The sequence below is a fragment of the Dunckerocampus dactyliophorus genome, chromosome 14, assembly GCF_027744805.1.
Source record: "Dunckerocampus dactyliophorus isolate RoL2022-P2 chromosome 14, RoL_Ddac_1.1, whole genome shotgun sequence".
Taxonomy (NCBI): Eukaryota; Metazoa; Chordata; class Actinopteri; order Syngnathiformes; family Syngnathidae; genus Dunckerocampus; species Dunckerocampus dactyliophorus.
Window position 1 is genome coordinate 18,988,460 of NC_072832.1, and position 17,901 is coordinate 19,006,360.

Sequence of the window (17,901 nt, forward strand, 5' to 3'; positions counted from 1 at the left end):
GTGGATATTTTTCCACTGCATGTTCATAAGCTGAAGCTCAAAAGACAAGTCCAGCTCTTTTGAGGGTGGTGAGTAATTACTTTCTTCAGCCCCAAGACAGGATTTTCAAATAAAGAACTAATAATAGCAGTAACGATGTGCGACACCGCTGATTTAGTTTCCAGTCCAATACTGAGTAAAAATTCAGGCTGGTACTTTGTGCAATATTGCTGTGCTGGTACTTTGTCCGGTATTGGCTTTTTTGCCAATAATCAATATGCCGATATTGTCCAACTCTCAATTTCTGATTTCGATATCAACGGATACCGATACCGATATATAGTCATGGAAAAAAATATGAAACCACCCTTGTTTCTTCAGATCCATTTTAATGCCTGGTACAACTAAAGGTACATTTGTTTGGACAAACATAATGATGATAACAAATATAGCTCATAAGAGTTTCATTAAAGAGCTGATATCTAGCAACTTCCATGTTTCCTTGAGAATAACCAAACTCACTTAAGTTCTTGCATGAATAGCTATAGCATTGTACTGGCAACAAATTTAACTTTTATGAGCATTTTTTTATTGTCATTGTTATATTTGTCCAAACAAAGGTACCTTTAGTTGTATCAGGCATTAAAATGAACAACAAACTGAAGAAACAAGGATGGTCTAAGCATTTTTTATGACTGTATGTAACATTACATATCTCCTGTCTTGGAAGGACTGGAGTGGACAAGACTGGACTTATTACCTTATTATATATTATTATTATTATGTATTATTCTTTATTATGTATATTGCACTACAAATTTGACTTGGGGGTATACGGTGAAAGTGACTCCACAAACCCAGGCTTTATGCTTAAGATGCAACTCGACAAAACCTAAAATCCTTAAGCAGACTCCTGCAACGGTGGTTATCAACTTACTTTGTCAAGTCCGGTTTTCAGCTTAGTGCTAAGTGCGCATTCGCATGAAAGGGGACGTTTGACGTCACATTATTCTACTTCCGCTGGAAAGTCGGAAGTCGAAAATGTCGACCGATATCACATTTTTATGCTAATATCCGGCCGATATTATCGGTGGGCCGATATTATCGGTGGGCCGATATTATCGGACATCCCTAATCGATATTTTGATTTGAGAATTGATTTTAGAGCATGAAATTGTTGTGTTTCTGTATCGCTCTGCACGTGGATAGATTATGTGGATTAATCATGAAGCTCTGATATTGTGTCTGGAGATCAGTGTGTTATACTGGAGAACTTCTATCAAATAGTTGAACATGCCTAAAGTTGTACAATTCAAGCAAGATCTAAAATATGCCTCTAAAGTTGCACAAAAATCCGTACTTTGAACTTCCCATCATCTTATGCGAGAACTCAGCATATTAAATGAGTCGTCGGCATATCAGAATCATCTTTATTTGGCTTGTATGTTAAACGCATGGCGTTTGTCCACTTTCATGCATGGTTTTGTCTTAGTTTTTTTGTTTTTTCACCTCATTAATGTACCAGTGATGGCAAAGAGGAAGAAATGCAATAATGAATTAAAACCTGAAAGGTGAATAGGTAGGTAAGTGGCACACCTGTCTCTGTCCTGGCTGCTGAGTACGAATAATAACAAAAGAAGATGCATGTGTTTTTTTTAATTATTATCATACTTGGTCTTGTCTGATGACCTGCACTCACTCACCATCTCCCTTGGCCCCACAATGCACATAAAACCAGTCTTACTGGCTGGATATGGCCGCACATTCATGCACATATGTCTGAGATAAACTGTGCGTATTGTGGCCTTATGTTGTTCAACTCTGACCTCACGTCCCAATCATAAAGCGTCGCTCAGCAGGACAGGAAATTGTGCTGGAGTTCAGAGCGTATTCCACATACTGCAGTTCAAAGACGGTGCCCAGAAAAGAATCAGACAAATCTGAACATTTATGAGAGTGAAATCCATCTCACAGCATCCATCACTCCTGTTATGAGTGTTCTAATGCTACCATGCAACAATGACAATGTGAGCTCATAAATCAGAGAACTAAGCCTCAGAACGACTATACATTTCTGGTACAAGTTGGACACATTGAACTGACCCGCATCTTTGCTCAATGTGCCGAAATGAAGCAGTTTGAGGGTCTGTTCACCCTAAATACCAATAACACACATACATGTTTTTGTTAAATATACAGTATAAGCATGTAGTTTAGCATATCTGCCTTTCATTATTTAAATTAATAAATCGTGCTGTTGAATACGGCCGGTTATTAGCCAAAAAATATTTAAGCAAATTTTCTTCAGCATGTTCAAGCATAAAAATGGATAAATTAGCTAAAATAAATTTTCGGTGTCAGTAATGTTACTGTAATTACAGATTCAAGATTCACGTGTTTTTATTGTCATATGCACAGTAAAACAAGTAGTTGTTCTGTTCATTCTCCCAAAAAAGAAAGAAAACACAAGAAAATGAATAAGAACATAAGAAACATAAATACCAATAAATTAAGCAACAACAACAGAAGAGACGTGACCTGGACTTCAAACTCCTGTAGCATCTGTCTGACGGTAGGAGTGTGAAGAATGAGTGTTGTGGATGTAATGTTTGATGAGACACACAAGCACCAGACTTGATCGCCAGAACAACAGGCTTTTATTTGAGGTTTGAATAATCTGGCACAATTATCCCTATAACACGAACCAGTGTTGCGGCTGTGACTCACACGAAGCTAAAACTCAACTCTGAACCTCCAATGTCCCTTCCTGTCCGCCCGACACTCAGCTCCCCTAGCAAATGTCTTAAATGTCCTATATTCTCTTATTATGACTGCAATATTGGGGAATAGTAGTGTGAGGTTGACTATAGGGGTGTTATTTTATGTCTAGAGGGCTCTAATAATGTTAAAACTGTATTTTCGAAGGTCGTAAACAGGTTTTCTATGCTCTAATTACAAAAAACATTTTGTTTATAAATAAGGAATCCTTCTTTGTGGAAATTCACTTATCGCTGTCAGGTCTGGAACCAATTAGCCGTGATAAACAAGGGATTACTGTGCTCTGTTTCTTCCCAAAGTCCAAAAAAGGTCTGCATGTGAATGTGATAGTTGTTTGTTTATATGTGACCCGTGATTGACTGGCGACCAGACCTGGGTGCACCCCACCTCTCGCCCAGAGTCAGGTGGGACAGACCCCAGCTCACCTTTGACCCACACACAGTAGAAAATGACTTCATTTCATTTCTTGACTATTACCTAATACAAAGTATTTGCCGTCTACTGTATAGAGATCTCCATATTACATTCCCAGTAAATAGGAGGGATGCATTACAAGACAAATCACCTTTGCACTCATATTTAAGTTTGCAAGACATGATCAATAAACAACCATCATGAACAATATAATAATTGACACTGATATATTGCTGTATTGTTTTTGTTTTTGTCTAGAAAAAAACAGAAGAACGCAGGCAGTCTGCATGTGCAACTATGTCACAACCAAATCTACAATAACGCACCCACAGGGCTCTTGTTTGTGCTCTCAATGCTTATAAAACAAAGTGTACATTTGCTACCACTGTGTCTATGACAGTCCATAACCCACAAATACCGTACAGTGTGCACGGGTGACGGGTATTCAATAGAGTGGGCCCCTGCACATTTGCATTTAGCATTCACATTTTCTGTTTTTTTTATATAATGAAAATAGGCCAATTTTTCCGCAGAAAACACATCTCATTCACCAGAAGTTGGTAATATTTTTTTAATAAATGCAACCTCGGGTAGCATCATTCATTTTTGTCCAGAAGGTCCAACTCAAACTGAAAAGTATGGCAGCCGAATAAATTTTTCCCATAAGAAATAATGAAAATCCTATTATAGTAATCCCTCGTTTATCGCTATTAATCGGTTCCAGACCCGACCACGATAAGTGATTTTTTTTTTTTTTTAACGTGAAGTAGGATTCCTTATTTCTAAATGGAATATATCCGTAGTGAATGCATATAAAACCTGTTTATGACTTTCCAAATACCGTTTTTAACATGAACTAACACCCCTACAGTCACCTTCACATTCGTATAACCCAGTATAGGAGACATAATTAGAGTAAATAAGCCATTTAAGACTTATTTAAGTAATAAGATTTGGGTTTTTTTTACTTTTTTTTTCTTTTTTGTTCCCCCTTTAAGGCAGATAGAATTGTAGATGTAAATGCCATCAAGCGCTCAAAAGATTTACTCTGCCAAGGAAAAGTGTGAGATACACTTCCCCTGTTATACAGAATTTATTTGACTTTGGTGCTTGTTATTATGCACATTTGGAGCGGCCGGACCGGAGCAGGAGGGGACAGAGAAGAAGAGAAAAGAAAACGGGGTTGAGGTGCGGGGATAAGAGGGAGACAAAAAAAAGACAGAGACAAGGACAACAGCAGCAACAATTATGACAAGAATTAGAGAACAACAGAAACAAACAGGACTACAGAATAAGATTTGTGCTTGCATGTTGCTGTAAATCTGTTCCGGTGTTAGGGGAGCTGAGTAGGGGACGGGCAGGAAGTGATGTGGGGGGTTCAGCTTGACGTGGGTTACATAGTTTCGTTGTAACAGTAGCTCGGGTTTTTATTAGGGATTTTTGTTTTATTGTGCTTGTTGTGAGATTAATTCAAACTTATAATAAAAGCCTGTTGTGCTGGTGACAAGTCTGGTGCTTGTGTGTCTCACCGAACATTACAGTAACATTACTGACACCGTGTGACCACTGTAGAAGACTACACACGTTTTTGAATGCATCTACTGAAAGCCTTATATTTGTATTTTAGTTAATGTAGACATTTATATGCTTGAAAATGCTTAGTTTTTGGTCATAACAAGCCAAGAATCAGCATGATTTATTCATTAATATACTTTTGAAAAACCGTGATAGTGTGAAGACGCAAAATTCGAAGCGATTACTGTACATGAACTGGGAGTATCTTGCTCATAGTCGTCTGAAGGCAAAACTTTTCCAAAAGACAAATATAAAAACACTTTTAATAGATTATTGTAAGCATGCACTGCATTAGTTGACAACCACAGGAAATGTGGCCTGAATAAATCATCTGCAAACACACATTGAACAATGGTGTCCATTTGTACAGGGGGCTGTGAAAACTTGGCATAATACCACAAAAACACAATTACACATGAATTACACATGTTTGTGACTTACCATGTATGAGCTCACTTTTCATGTTAAACCACTCTTTACTCCAGGTCACGCGCTCACCTTTCCCCACTCTCCCCCCCACTCCCCGCACCGTGCCCGCCTCATTCTCACCACTTTGTCCTGTCCTGCTACAGTCTCAGTAATCAAAGAATCTGTCATAATCCTGCCGACTGCCGGCACACAACCCTTCTTTGTTCCAGTGCAAAGAAACACAGCTCGGTGCAGACATAAAGAAAAATCTCAAGTCAGGTTTGTAAATTAAGCTTTGGAAATATTTTTGAATGTGCCGCACCGAGGCCAGCTCTCTGCACTTCAAATGAAAATCATCAGTGGTTTTACCACCAGACTAATCTGTTAGAGTCTGAGTTGGGGTTGCACATTAATGGCTTGTGCATGTGTGCGTCTGTGAACATGCATAGCTTATCCACGGCTCAAATCTTAACCAGTGACACTTTATAAAGTCAGACTTGCAGGCTGTGAAAACATTTGGTCCAGCTCCAGAATAAATAAAGGAAATGCACTGTTAATTTATTTCAGGTTAAGTAGAGCCAAGTTCACGTTCCTAATGCACTGCTTTCATCCTCCCACTTTGTGTGTGCACGTGTTTGCATAGGCTTGGACCTTTCAAGCAGCAAAATGATAAGATTGTTCATATCCATTCAATTATATCTGCCTGTGCAGACAGGTTAACGAGCCATGCACAGAAAACTACCTTTTACGCTAACCCAACTGCACAGCTTTTTTTACATACACGTTATTTTATATTTGATTTGTGCTGGTCACGAACCAGGGCTTTTTCTATTAATAGAAATTATTATCATTGCGTGAACAACGCAGACAGTTACTGTTGTTGGAAGGAGCCCATGAACTCAGCTATCGGGAATTGAAAACATCATGCGATCTAAATCGTTGCTTGCTTACATATTTCACGTTTGTCGATGTTAATAGATGAATTATTTACTTTAAACATGAAAAATGAGATCCCCTGACGATGAACATTTTTTAATATGATGAATCGATCACTGCTTTCCAAAGAGGAAGCTGATGTGCGTGAATATCTGGTTTGCCTAAAACATAACAATAATAGGTCTGCTTTTTGGATGGCGAAGGAAATTCTAAACTATTTTCATTTGAGGGCCTCAAATCAGAAGATGTGTACATTTTTCCATCAGAAAACAATTAATCAAGTATGAAAATAATTGTTGATTCATTGGATAATGGATTAAACGTCGATTAATTGTTGAAGCTGTAGTTTTTCTTTTTCCTAAATGAATCACACAAATGCTGTATCATGATAACGCAAATCAGCATTCATGACCTCGCAAATTCGCTGATTTTTTATTTACATTTTAAAAAAAATATGTTTTCTACCAAAATGGGCAATTTTTTCAGAATCAGTTTTCATTTATAAATACTGTTAAAATGTACAGCATACATGTGCTGCTGTTTTAAAAACCCGACAATTTCTACATGTTTATGTTTTTATGCTGCACTTACTGACAATGTTGTTTCCACAGGTTATGAGATTTCCCACTTGGTTCGGTCGTCCTTGAATGCACCATAGTTGATCTCGCATGCAAAAGTGAAACTTATAACTTAACTATATTCCCCCGGTTTTCTAACTCACGACAGGCACGCTAGTTTCTGTAAAGAGTGCAATGAGACGATAAACAAGGAACACGTCGTCCACAAGCTTGTCTGTCTCATCTTGTCCAAAGTTTTATCCGGCTGTGTTTACTAGGAAATTTTCCCGCTTTACAGAGCAGACCACACGTTTGCTGATATGACTGCACAATTTACCACACACACACACACACACAAACATGTGCACACACGTCCAGAGGAGATAAACTAGCACAGGAACATGCTTGCTCAGACATGCAAAGATAGCCACATGCATCCCAACTCTCAGACATGGTATGAACTGTTTGTGCAGGTATGCTGGTAGGGTAGTGTATAGAGGTGGGAGTTTTGTGTTTGCCTGTTTGTGTGTGTGTGTGTGTGTGTGTATTTTTAGGGTCCTGCCTGTATTGCTTTTTAGTCTACCAAAGCTTTGGGAGGTCTGATGACAAACCGTGAGGTTTCACGACATGTTTCCTGTTAACACTGCTGTATACAATAACTACCCAGCTGATACATTGTGCGTGTACTTATTGTAGAAGTTTGTGTATACTATTGTGTGTCTTGGCCTGCGAGTTCATGCCTGCCTGGTTTTGTGTGACTGGATGCCTCCCTCAAAATGATTTGTTGACCTGTTATGTTGATGCTCCAAGTCAATAATCCAGAATGTTAATTGGAAGACTATTATTCTAAGATTGAAGGCAATGTTGAGTTGCTTTGCATCGGTTTAGTTTATGCTGGAAAGCGTCTCGCATGAGGAAAGATAATAAACACCCCTTATCATTCCATGGATCATCAGAAACTATTTTGACATTAATGTCAGGGTGTTATAGCCTCAGCAGGGTTATGTTGAGGTTACTCTACACAGGACATTCCAACTCCAAGTCACAAGAAAATAGCCTGATCTCTGATTTAAAATCCTAGTTTTAGTTATTAGGAGCCATGCTAGAAGTGATGTGCTGTTTTAATCAGGGGAAGCATAATTCTTAAGATGAATGCTGATTAAATTTTAGACTCAAAGATAAATTCCAGAGAGGAATACTGTAATCAAGATAGAGTGGTACCTTGGGTCGTGTCATTAATTCGTTCCAGAAGGTCCGTCTCTAACTGAAATGTACTCTAACCAAATCAATTTTTCCCATAAGAAAGCCAAAAATGTTAACATGTTTGAGACTTATGGTGCAACTGTGTTAGTTAGCAAAGAGCTACAGAATCAGCTTCTGATGACATCAACCGAGCCAACTTTTGGTTGCTGTTTCTGTGTATTAGCAAGCAACTAACAAGGAGGTTTTTTGATAAAAATACACTAAGAACACAGCTGCACTCACACAGTGTATTAATATCACAAGGCGCACGGCATATTATATGCTAACCGTAAAATGTATGCACACAAAGGCATAATTTTGACGTGCATTTTCAACGTGAACAGAAAAACACGTTAACCCCAGGGCGTACTTTAACCGAGGTTGGACTGTACTTGAGTCGGGTAACATGAACAATCCCATCTGTTTTCGAGTCTTTCTCATATCAATTAATCGGCCATCTTAGGCCCTGTCCACATGGGAACATTCTTGGGATTTTTTTTGGCAGGTTTTTTGGCACCCACACCGTGCCGGATTAATAAATGGTTGCATCCAGACGGGAACGGACAAGAGCGTGAAAACGACGTAATACACAAGGCACACCTACGTGAGGCGACGTGAACAGATACGCGGACGGAATCACGAGACACACCAAACCATAGAAGAAGAAAGCACGCATGTGCATAAGTCCGTCATCTTCCGCTTTCCAAGGCTCGTCTAGACTTACGACAACGTGGAATTACACGTGCGTCATTTTGGGAGTATAACACAAGAAAATACTGGGAGAATGTCGAGTGAGTCATGACACTCGAAATATTCAGATTCTATGTTGGCTTGGCGTTAAAGCTCACTTCTGGTCACGTGACAGTGACGGGGCGGTGACATCATCGTTTTTAAAATGTAGCGGATTTGCTAGTCCATTCGGAAACGGCGAGCCGGCATTTACAGATTTTCCCACTCTGAAGCTGTTTTCAAAACATACCATTTCAGGTCACCCAGTACGCCGTTCCCGTGCAGATGAGAGCCTGAAATGATAAAATACTTTGCCGCCTTGACCTGAAAACGATGCCGTGTAGATAGCCCCGTAGAAATACAGAGGTTTCTTACCAACTGTTTACTTGTTAATACAGAAAAACCTCGTTTTTCGACACCCCATTTTCCGTATGATTCGTTTTTTGACGAAAATCTTCATCAAAATTTTGCTTCTCTTACAATGCCTCAGTTATCGTGCAATACTGCGCACAACAAACTGTATTTTACTTTTTGGCATGATGAATCTTGTGACATTTACTAAATATGTGGATGGACTACTCCCAGCTTGTTTATTCAACCATCTTGGATCACACACCTGATACCAAATCTTGCAATACTTAGTTTACACAATACCAGGGTATTCTGTAAGCCTCGTTCATTTGGCAAACTCAAATGTTACTCAAACTAGTCCGTTAGCAGCATCAACAATAAATTCCATCCTGGTGAAGAAAGAAAAAATCAGGGACTCTAATGTAAAAGAGTAACGGTGTTGGTGAAAAAGCATGTAAAACTATAATTATTCTTTATCAAATCTATTTTTTGTTCATATTTTTGGTGTCTGGAACGGTTCCACTGTATTATGTTCTCTAACCGTATCAGTTGCTGGTTCTTGTTCTTTGTGTCTTTCAATAAGAAATGTCTTGTTAATCTGAGTGACGCGTTTCTCTCGACCAGATGCACTATAGACCTGTGGGAGGATGCTGTCAGAGGTACAGATGTTTCACCTAGTTCAAGCATGTAGTCATGAGGCACGCTCGGTCCAAACAAAACAGCTGCAAAGGTTTTGATTTCAGACCTGCTCCAGCCTTTAATGGCCAGTCAACATGAAATCAGCAGTGGAGTATTACAGCTGCTTAACATTCAGGCAGCAGAAAGGTGGGCTTTTTATACACTGAAGCTCTTTTGTGTGCTTAAGGATGCGGTGATGGAATTTACTGTAAAACATGGTGATAAAGCATTGCTTTATTGGTTCCAGACCCGACCGTGATAAGTGAATTTCTGCAAAGTAGGATTCTTTATTTATAATAAAACATTTTCACAGTTAGAGCATAGAAAACTTGTTTACAACTTTCTAAAATGGTTTTCAACATCATTAGAACTCTCGGGACAGGAAAATTACACCCCTATAGTTACCTTTACACCTGTATTACCCAATATAGTAGACATAATAAGAGAAAATAAGCCATGTAAGACATAAATAAGGCTCAGACTCGTGTGTGTTGCTGGAAATATGTTTCGGTGTTGGACTTGAAGTGGTGTCTGGGGTTCAGAATTGACGTATTATTGTGCCTGCTGTGAGAAATACAGCTCGGTCGTCACAGCCATCTTGATGTTGTCCATGTCGTCAAAAAGGGAGTCCCCTTGAAGACCCCCATGAGTTTGGGAAAGAGGAAGAAAATCACACTGAGCCAGGTTGCATGGTGATGTTCTTCTCGGATGTTTTTCCTCTTGTTGGATGCTCAGGGCATTGTGAGTAGGCGCGTTGTCTTCATGACGCAAACCACAAGTTGTCCTGCCAAAACTCGCACCTCTTCTCGCTCACTGAACAAAGAAAACGCCGCAGGATCTCCTTGTGGACGTGCTGGTTGATCGTCTAGCCCTGCGGCAAGAACTCGCAGTGGACGATGCCCCTCACATCAAAGAATGCAATCAACATCAACAGTCCTGGAACATTTCTGTCACACCTCGTATATTACCTGAACTCAGGTCCTAATTTCACAAGACACAACTTGAAATTTCAATACGCCACATTTTACCTTTTGGCATGAAGCATATTGTTTTCTCTCCTCCCTGACAGTTGGAGAAGTTCTCAACCCGGCAGCTGTCAATCATTTTGATGAGCTGTCTACATGTGAAATGTCACCTGGGGCCTCAGGCTGACACAGCTGGGCTGGGAGACGGCGAGGAGAAGGATGGTTTTACACTGTATGGTTCAAATGACTCAGCTGGGATAGACAAGAGCTCACTATGACACTGGATAGCAGGAGAAGATGCGTGCACGAATGGAAGAATTTGTGCAAAAGCAAAGATGACAATGCTAGTGACTCCAAAAACATAACTGCATTCCGTGGTGAGATAAGTGGAAGGAAGGAAGCAACAGGTCCGACTGTAAATCTAATGCTACTGATGACTAAACAGACTTAACTTATCCTTCTCTCCTTCTCTGAGAGGACGGCCTTCTCGTTGTCCTGTGGACTGTGGACAGGCTTGTTCAGACACTTGGCCAGAAAGTCCTTATCCTTCACTGACCTTTTTTTGTGTTATTTTTACTCGCATACATGTGCTTAACATACTAGCATTTTAGTAAACAAGTCTGACCTAATATTGTTTTAAGAAACCACACCGCTCCCCCATAAATCAGCAGTCTAATTCTTTTTAGGTGCGGTGGAAATGAAAACCACAGAGATTACCAGGAATTATTTTGCCCAGGTAAAAAAATGAACAATAATAGACGTTCTTGGAACTGTTATTGGAAAATGGGCTGTCTTTACTTTTTGGACTTGTTTTGAATGCACAGTCATCCCTCACCATGTTGCGGTTCAAATTTTGCGGCTTCACCCTATCACGTTTTTTCAAACATATATTAATTAATGAATCATTCTCTTTCATCCTTGAATACGGCCTATTACTGGTAAAAAAAAAAAAAAATATATCCATATTGAAGCAAATGTAATGCAGGTTTAAATGATCTCACAACAGACACAATAATGATGATAACACAATAATAATAATAATAGTCATCATCATCATCATAATAACAACAACGCAGGCTACTCCAGCTCAACTGTCAGTTGTGTCAAGTCAACTTTGAACCCCCGACGTCGCTACCTGTCCACATGACCGGAAGACATTTATAACAACAGACATGAGCACGAGTGTTTATGTTTATATTTATATTTTTATATTTTATATGTTTATATTTATGTCTTAATTGGCTTATTTTCTGTGACTATGTCTACTGTATCGGGGAATATAAATGTAAATGTGACTATGTGGGTGTTATTTTATGTCTAGAGGGCTCTAATAATGTTAAAATCCATATTTAGAAGGTCGTAAGCAGGTTTGCTGTGCCATAATTATGAAAATATTCAATTCACTAAAAAGGAATCCTACTTTGTGGAAATTCATTTATCACTGTCGAGTCTGGAACCAATTAACCGTGATCAGTGAAGGATTTCTGTCTTTTGAATGCCAATTTCTCCAAAAAGGCTGTTGCTTGTAACCTACGAATATTTTTATCCAGCCACCCATTTTTTATACCACTTGTCCTCATTAGGGTCACCCAGCTGACTTCGGGCAAGTAGAAGGGTACACCCTGGGCCAATCACAGAGCACATGTATACAAACAACCATTCACATTCACATTCACACCTATGGACAATTTAAAGTCTCCAATTAGGCTAACATGCATGATTTTGGAATGTGGAAGGAAGCCGGAGAACACAGAGAAAACCCACGCATGCATGAGCAGAACATGCAACTGATTCAAACCCTTGATCTCGTGACTGTGTGGCCAACATGCTAATCACTAGGTGTGCAGCCAACACGTACAGGATATTGTTTTGTACCTTTGGCATTGATGTGATTTCAGATTTGGGCCTTTGAATGCAAACTTTAAGAACCCCGGGCATTAAAAAGGCCAGTGGAGTAATGCTGTGGCGCATATGTGGGGACTAGTCAGTCCAGGATAAAATAAAATGTATGTAATGTTTACTTCAGTGTTGACAATGCTCAGTGTTTTTTTGTTGCGTTCTGGGCATGTGTGCCGGCAAGTTGTTTGATGTTTGATGAATTAAAGGGGGATATGTTTCACATGAAAGTTTAAATATGTAAAAAGGTACAATTATTACGTTTTGACAAAGAATGTAGTGAGATTTTAGGCAAGCAAGGCCCAAGGGTGTGTTTAAGGGTCATCCAAACATTGTGTGTGATCTGGCCTCATGCACAAGCCATTTTTGAAGGACCTTGATGAAAACGAGCAAAATGCTCTTTTATACACACCATTAGTGATGTTTTTGTCTTTTATAGGTTTTAAGTAAATACCTGCTTCATCTGCGTTTCTCTATGTACTGTAGCAGTGCCACAAGCTGTTACAGGCTAACGATGTCAGCTGTCGAATCACACACTGCAATGAAAACAAAACTGAGTGAAAGAGTCCATTAGGGTGTCACTCCTGTCAGCATTCAAGCCACCTTGTGAGTCCTCTAAATTCCTGGCTTGGAAAAACACCTTTTGCGGTCAACTTGCTGCTCTGATTTTAATTAGTGTTGCTCTATCATAAACTACCTGAGAGAGGAAAGTGAGAGGGGTGCCTTCTGGGTACCCTCATCTCTACATGTTGGTCATGTTGGCAGCAATGGACTTCCTGTTCCTATATTCCGGAGCAAAAAGAAACAAACTCTGACTTTGAAGCACAATATGTCACCTGGTTAGCGCACCGATAGGATATACTTTGCTCACCCAGAAGATGAATGTTAAGTATGTGGTACAGGTCATATTTGTGCCCACACTGCAGACAGATATCGGTCTCAGGTGGCCAAGACCACCTTCAAATTCGGTCTGAGTGATTGGATGTACTCTAAATGTGTCCAAACTGCACTCACACCAGTACTTAGAGCCCATTTAGGATTGGATCACTCAGGATACGTTTTAACAGCAGGTGGAAAAAGCTTTTTCTAGCAGAAGCAGGGAACTTAGCCAGGAACTTTACAGACATGCTCTGCCTTACAGGCTGCAGTCATCACAATAACTCATCTAAAGGTGGTTACCAATATTACTGCAGAGCTTCAGTTTCAAAATGTACATGAAGGCCATGTCCACACGGATGTATCAGAAACACACATTTCCCCCACCCTGGGGTTAAAAATCTCCTTTCGCATGAATGGAGTTGTTAATAATGTCTGTCCACATAAAAACACATTCACCAGATGTCATGTGCATTTTGGCCAACCAGAAGCCTAAAAAAACAACAACAGCTAACATGGTTAACGCTTCCGTTCATTAGTAGAGTGAGATACTCGTGTACAATGATGTGTACATTATCTTTAAAATGAGTGCACACTTACACTGTTTTCTTGGATTTTTTTTTTTTTAAACCACGTGTGTGTGTGCGTGTGTGTGATAAAACACACACACTGCTTTTGATTCTTGTGCCCCTTGCAGTAACACTGTACCAACTTTGTGGTGGGGTCGAAGGGTCAATGTTGTATAGAAAATGGATGGATGGAGCGATGGAGAGCTTTGATGCACTGTTTGCTTTTTAGCCTCAGCTTGTACGAGCCTCAGCAGAGCTATTTCGTTCTCTGTAAATGCCATTCCATCTACTTACCTTACAACCTCAACTATCAATCTGTAGACAAATACCACGTGGCCTCTATATTGGCCTTTTATAGCAAGGTACATTTGACATGTTCCAGTTCAGCCAACAGAAAGAACCTCCTCTGCTACAGACACATGTAGTATGTGATGTCAGTCAACTCTCCTGACTTCTCTACATCCCAGCTGTACTTATTACGCAGTCCCAGCTCTTTCTTAATTGCCTGTGGTGGTGAATCACTCACTAATACTCGTCAATTCACGTTGAGCGCATATTCCGTTTATAGCCCTGTGCTGTAAGGCACGTATTCCTCTGTCATCATACCTTTTCCACACACCCTGAGTAATAACTTTGAAGCTGTTTCTGAAATGTGCCTTTCCAGGCAGGACAAAATGGCAGCTTTTTACATCTGTGCTTAATAATTCCGGTCCAAGCTGTTTAATAAGTATGTTTAATGACGCCCACAGGTAGGTCTATTACTTCCTAACTTTAACAAAGAGTCATTTAGTTGGACTAAGGACAATGGGGAAAATCAAAATATGAACAATTACAGTATATTGTTACTATATCTGACACAATCACACGGATGTAGTGTTCATGCATGTCGTACATTGGCCTTAATCATGTTTTCAGATGTCCTTATCTGTATATTTGTTCTCATGAGTGTGTCCTCTAATGGAGGTAATAATTGCAGAAGCCCACTGCAAAACCTGAAGCTCCATCTTTAAGCCCTTCTCTTTTTTTATGCTTATCGAAGATGGGCCTGTGTCTTCACGGACAGCCGATTTATAGAGAAGATTTTACAGAGAAGCCTTTGCTTGTGCGATTCAACAAGTCAAGTAAACTGTATATCACGCCAATTCAAAACAGAAGTTCTCACAGACCACTTTACACGTTGAGCAGGTCTCATACCACACTCCCCATACATGAGCGAGCACTTGGCGACGGAGGCAAGGAAAAACTCCCTCTAGGGAAGAAACCTTGAACAGAACGCAGTCTCTGTGGGGCGGCCATTTGTCTCAACCGGTCGGACCGAGAAAGACAGGAGAATGACAGAGAATAGGGAGTCTGAACTGACTAACCCTCCCTCCAGCACTAGAGTAAAAGGGCAGAGGGTAAATAGAGAGAGAAGACAATCCTGTCACGTTGAAAGACAGAAAGCTTTTTTGCCTGGGGGTTATGACAGTGTGAATGTCTCACAAAAAATGACAGAAAAGCCAGATTCTAATGTGAATTTAGATTTTTTTAAAGCTATGGTAACTTTTGATCAGCCACATGAACAGCCTGTTTGAGTCTAAATGCAGTTTTCGATACAGTCGTCCCTATCGTAGCTAATTGGGAAGCGAATTTCCGCAAAGTAGGATTCCATGTTAATAAATGGAATGTTTTCATAGTTAGAGCATGGAAAACATGTTTATGACTTTCTAAATACATTTTTTTTACCATTATTAGAGCGATGTAGACATAAAATAAAAGCCCTATAGTCACCTTTACTGTCCTATTCTTCTTTGTTTACATCACATTGCTAATGCGTAGACGACTTACTGCAGGGACACAAGAGATGGCCACGGCTAACATGCTCGTGAGCTAACTAGTTACCCTCCAATCTATTTATTCTAAAAATAAGAAAGGATTTCTAACATAGTGGCCAAGAAAGACAAAATAAGAAGCCAAAAACGTACCACATTTTAGTTCACTTTTATGCGTGAAAATGCTTAATTTACAAAAAATATGTACAATTTGATAAATATGCATATTTTTTTTCTAACAATAGGCCCTATTCAACCGCAAAAAAGCATGATTTATTAATTATTATATTTGTTTAAAAAACATGATAGAGTGAAGCCGCAGTAAAAGGGATTAGTGTGTGGTCAAACGCCCCAGTTTAATTGAACTTAAACGTATTTTATTTTATAATTTTTTTTATTTATTTATCATTGTATCAACATATCAACATTTATCATTTTTTACATTATTTTGTTTCAATATTTTGCCCTTTGACATGATGAATCTTGTGGCATTAATACAGATGCGATTTGACTACCCCCACCGTTGCTTGTTTATTCAGCCATCTTGGATCACACACCCAACACCAAATCTCGTGATACTTTGTTTACACAATACTACGGTACCCTGTAGGGCACATTCGTTTGGCAAACTAAAATGCGAATGTTACACAAATTAGTTCCGTCCTTTAGCCTGTCTTCTTTATTCTTCTAGAGAAGTAGTCAATGCCGAAAACATAAGAGCAATATACTGTATTCGGTTACAGTGTTGGACTCTGTTATCAATGCGGAAGATCACACAAGAGCCCAGAATGAAAGTATACAGACTCTATACAGGAGTTGCCGTGGCCCTCTAGAAAGTGAAACTTAAGTTTGTGTAGAAGTGAGAGTTTGTGGGAGTGAGAATAATGCATCTATTGTGTGGCTGCCTCACCCAGCATTTTGCATTAGTCATATGTAACAGTTGCACAGCTCTGATTGTTCATCGTATGTGTCAAGAAGGCCTTCTAAAAGTGTAATAATAATAATAATAATGTCTAACAGAATAATTGAATTTACATTATTTCCAATGAGAAAAATGTTCCTTTTGGAACGCCGGACCTTCTGGAAGGAATCGATAACAAAAACCGAGGTACCATTGTACTTGTAATTTTCTCCCAGGTTTAAGATGTTGTTCAAGAGTGTATGAGCTTGGAAAGGCAGCAGGATAGGAAGCATATTCTCCCTCCTCAAATGAAGCAGAACAAAATGTTCTTGGCTAATGGCCAGATGGTGAATGAAACACATATCTCTTTTCCTCGCTCACTCTTTGTTTACCTCTCTCTCTCGTCAACACGAATGGTTGACAGAGAAATGGAGAACATATCCAGCAGCCAGATTCCTCAGCTCTTGTAATGTCATTGACAAACGCTGAGTTTGTGTCACCGGGTGTCGAAATGTCTCTTTATCCTTCATACATCTGCATTTTTGGATCACACTGCGGCCTGTGTGTCTCGATGGCTGCAGATGTACACTGACACACAACCTGCTTCTATAGGCTCACCACAAGAGTCTGCCAAGTATTGTATAACTTATTCAAGCCGTTTGAGGAGACTGGGCCATGATGCTGTAGAGCACTGCTGGATGGAAACACACATTCAACTCTAAGCTGTGAACAGACTGTCTTAGCAGGGTAGGTGTGTGTGTGAGAGAGAGAGTGAGAGTGAGAGAAATGGGAGATGTATGAGTAATAAACTGTGTGTGAACTGTTTGTGTTTTCTCCCCTTTAGCATGCAGTGATGTATCCATAGCTCCTCTGACATGAGCACACAGGGGCAGGGCGAGGTTAAGTTGCACAGGAGAGTAACTCCTCTCACCTCAAGGCTACATGATCTCTCCCCCACTGGAGTCGAGCGCCACTTCTCTTCTTCTTTCTCGCTCTCTCTCTGCTCAGCCTTTTGCAGTTTATTTATGAAGGACTCTCACTAATCAGCTGCATGTTTTGTCTCCTGATTGGCTGCAGTAATGAGGTCTGGGGGGTCACCAGTAGAGATCCTTACCCGTTTTGTATGCCTGTGTGTTTTCGTGTGTTCATGACCAGTACTTTTAGATTCATGCTTGTGATTCACATCCACACTGATTGATGACCCAGTTAATGCGGTTGTGTGAAATGGAGGAGTGA